Genomic DNA, 4091 nt, shown 5'->3' with positions numbered 1-4091 from the left:
TCTCTGTACAGCACTGCGGTATATGTCAGAGCTATATAAATGTATAATAATAGTGTGTGACTGTGGGAGGACATTAGAGTGTCAGCTCCTGTGCACAGAGACCGATGGGACTGGCTCAGTGATCTCTGTACAGCACTATGGTATATGTCAGAGCTATATAAATGTATATTAGTGTGTGACTGTGCGGGGACTGTGTAAGCTCCTCTGATGCAAAGACTGAAGTGAATAGTTGGTTGCAGAATAGGTTAGAGCGATATGAGTGAGTAATGCTTAAGATTTTCCTGATGCAGATTGTTTCTTATTTTCATCTTTGTGTCTCTTAGTATAATATAATATAAATATATTTCCCTCTCTGATTCATTTATTGAATTCTCTTCTCTGCATCAAAGCTTAGACAGATGAGAATAATATTCCTTATCCTGGACCCTCCTGACCCCAGGACCCGCTACCACTCCCCATGCGTCACCTTGACCCCCTCACCATGCGACCTTCAGCTGATCCCGGTTCCTTTAAGTGGGAATGCAGCCGGCTCCTAATGGAAATAATTCCTGCAGATCAATTGTTTGTCATGAAATAGCAAGTGGATGGAAGCTTTGTATGGGGGATCTATAATACCTCGCCATGCAGAGCTGAAGATTCACCTCATACTCTATTCATACAGATGGCAGTGTATTTATTTTGCTGCTGCGTGACACCAATTTGTCTTTTGTATTCATTTTATGCTCAAGAGAAATTTTAATATTACTGACAGAAAACCACTCATGGGCCAGATCAGTTACACCCCTTAGGATGGAGGTTTTGACAATTTGTTTTCTATGGCTCTATGGCTGACTATAATGCCTTTTGTTCCATGTAAACTATTTATTTTATATACATTTTTATCTTTTTGTTATAATTAACTACAATCTCTGTTTTACTTTTAATACTGAGTGCAGCCAAATCCAAAATGCCTTATGCATGAATATGCAAAAAAAATGTGAATTATATTGCAGTATTTGTATTCCTTCAGACTCTTTTTCTCTAATTAAAATGTTGACGGGCCCAGGGGGTTGCTGACCCAAATCATTCCCTTTGATTCATTTTATCTTGAGGTATTGAGCTTCGTAAATTAGGCTTTTCAGCAAAGCAGATAAGGATAGCCTGGGATATATAGAAAGAAACCCAACACTGCCCCCTTTGGCCAAAATAGAAATAGAACCTTTTTTAAATTCAGTATTTACTTGTCCAAAATTGAAAAAAAACTGACTCACTATACATTTTTATTACATTCAAAGCTGACCTCCAGCCAGAACAAACTGACCTTGCCCTGACCAGTCCCACCTCTCTCTTCCCCAAAAGCAAATGCATCTATTGGTCTAAACACTGAAAATGTTGATGTCTACATGGCGGGGATAGCATTGTGCTTCCAGGCTGCTGGTATTATATGTTGTTTGGGTCTCATACACCCAGTGTCATACTCTGCTCCCCATTGGTCATAATCTGAACTGTGATTTGTCAATGACCAGGTAGAGAGGGAGGCGGAGACCCAAGCTTGTATTTAAAAATCAGTCCCACTCATTTTAGTTTTTATGTTTTGGTTGACTGGGTAATTCCAATGCTCATGTGTTGTAACTCATTAACCTCCGTAGCTGCAGCCATTAAGGAGTAATTCATCCTCAAGCAGAAGATTTCCACCTTCTCTTGGTATATTAGCACCCTCTACCTATAGTGACTTGAACGCCATCTATTGTAAATACAGCGTAGATACATAGAAAGGGGGTAGCAGCGTGCTGTCAAATAATATTGGTTCCCTTTAAGCATTGTGCTTTGATGATGAATTGTTCCTTGCTGCCTGCAGCTATAGAGATCAGTGATGGCTAACTTTAAATCTTCTTTTGCAAGTTCACAACATGACCACATTTCTGCATTAAACATACAACTGGTCCCAGGGCAAAGATCACATTGGTTTGTCACTGCGCATTAAATGTCACCTTGTTATGGGATCTCTGTGTTCTCCCCGGCCCCTTTTAGCTGGGCGCACCACCCGGCACTTTTCAGTAACCACCCAGCTGTGGATTATTATGGAAATGTTGGGTCACAATACAGGGGCTGCCACCCACCTACGGCTTATTCCCACCCAGTGTAAAAAAATTCTGGGGATAATACCGGAATCAGGTGTGTAGATTTTTCTTAGGGTGCCGGTTAAATACCCGGAATGCAGTACTGTATGACGTTTTTGTGTTTGGTTATTAGACCCTGGATATCCAAGACCACATAGAGTGAAGGACAAAGACTTTCCCCCCGATATTGAAGGTCTCCTGGCTTAGAATTGCCCTGGGGTAAGTACATAAGCTCCTTTACAACCTCACAATCTATGCGGTGGAGTAATTTAGGTTTTCTCCTCTTTATTAATAGACGTCGGAGGGGCCACTTTCCTCGGCCCCTGTCCCTGCATAGGAAGAAGCATTGAGTACATTAGTTGCAGGGGATTCGGGCGATCCCTGACGTGTGCGCTAATTTCACATATTGACCTTCCGTCTAATGGAGATATCGGTCTCTGCGATTGCTGATAATCTTTCCTTTATGAAAGCCATTAATAAAACTCATTAGCGTCCCTATCGACTGTGCAGCCAGGGCCACCATTAACCCCTTATTACCATCCTGGGCATCTTTGCAATTTACATTTCTCTCCTGTATGCAGTGCGGTGTGGTAAGGAAGCAGAAACATGAAAATCACATTTATTCTCTAAACCCAATTAAATTTTTATTTAAATCTGATGAATACAGTCCAGTCTTAGGATTTCCAAAGCCTGTGGTTGTGTGGAAGCAGTGGTCTATCTGTAGAAGTGCTGTACACCCCCTGCTGACTCAGAACTAAATATTGCAGCAAAACTGGATGCAGACCTATACCAATCTGATGATTGGCCCATCACATTAGATTGTCAGCTCTTTGGGTACTGATGCGGGTAGATTGGTCTTTTCTATATAAAGCTTTATCACAATATTTTACTATGTGTTTAAAACAATCTGTGTGTCTTCAGTTCAGTTTTATTGAACAAAATCATGACAAGAAAAGCTGTTGCAAAATATGTGACTTTTTGGAATCAATCTGTACTCATTGTTGTAATGTTACAGATTTATTTATCTAGGATTGCTGCTTGTGCTGTTATTTGCTTCTAACAAGGGTATTCCCTCCCTGTTACAGCAATAATGTCAGCTGAGTGTCCCCTGGTGTTGTTGGTACTTTTCACTTTAGTGAAATTGTTGATCTGATGAACTTATTTATTTTAAGCATTCACTTCTTTTGTGTTATGCTGAAAGCAATAGAGAGGTTTTGGTTTCCAGCAGCCTCTTTATGTCTATATGCAGTGATGCATATAAACATGGATTATACCCAGGGCCACCATTGTGGGGGCAGGGTATTTCTATACCGTACCCTATTTAAAATTGCTTGATTTTTGCAATCTTGGAACTTTTAAACATGCAGCAGGGCCCAGGAAGTTTTCCTAGTATGGGACCCGAAATATCTGATTATACCTGTGTTGTGTTTGCGGAAATGACTTCTTGTAGGCTCCTTGGAAAGTCTGTGTGAGAGGGTGACAACCAGTTGGGAGATTGCAACAAAGTGTTGTCACCTTATAACAGGAAGTGCCTTGCAATGACTTTAGCAGGATCATCAGGGATTATTAAAGCTGATGAAAATAACTTCTTCAACCAAGATTTCCATCTTCTTTCACCCAGACACTACACCAGGTTTGTTATTGGAAGTTCCGGAAAATTGCACATAGGATGCATTTTGTTGGCTCCCTATGTGGCCAGCGTCACGCCTGTCCTCGGGGCTGGTAATGAACATGTCAGAGGTATTGAGTCTCCTGACCGCTGCATGTCTATTGATTTGTTTATTGATCTCATCGATTAGCCAAATTGTCTTACAATCTAATCTTCTTTGGCTGGGATGCTTGGACATTCCGCTTAGGCTCCATCAGAGGTTCCAGAATGTCTGCCACCAATAGCGATCATCTCCTATTATCTGTATATGGAGAGTGTGAAGAGTACCTGTCTTGCTCTTCCTTGCTATAGCTCTCTAGATTTAGGTGCTCATTGGGATCCAT

The 4091-nt window shown here is 41.1% G+C and overlaps 1 protein-coding gene across 3 annotated transcripts in view; it reads left to right on the top strand.

The window, feature by feature from the left end:
• PTPRF (protein tyrosine phosphatase receptor type F) overlaps nt 1-4091 on the top strand; it is a 552192-nt gene that overhangs the window by 340262 nt on the left and 207839 nt on the right. For 2 of the 3 annotated variants that reach the window (XM_072419313.1, XM_072419316.1), the window contains one exon: nt 2233-2318. The exons of the other annotated variant lie outside the window; for it this stretch is intronic. The gene's annotated coding sequence lies outside the window, so the exon portion shown is untranslated. The remainder of the gene's footprint in view (nt 1-2232; nt 2319-4091) is intronic. 3 annotated transcript variants of the gene reach the window in all.

The sequence above is a fragment of the Pyxicephalus adspersus genome, chromosome 8 (genome assembly GCF_032062135.1).
Source record: "Pyxicephalus adspersus chromosome 8, UCB_Pads_2.0, whole genome shotgun sequence".
NCBI lineage: Eukaryota > Metazoa > Chordata > Amphibia > Anura > Pyxicephalidae > Pyxicephalus > Pyxicephalus adspersus.
Note: the sequence above shows the minus strand (reverse complement) of the source record. Positions and strands in the feature narration are given on the sequence as shown.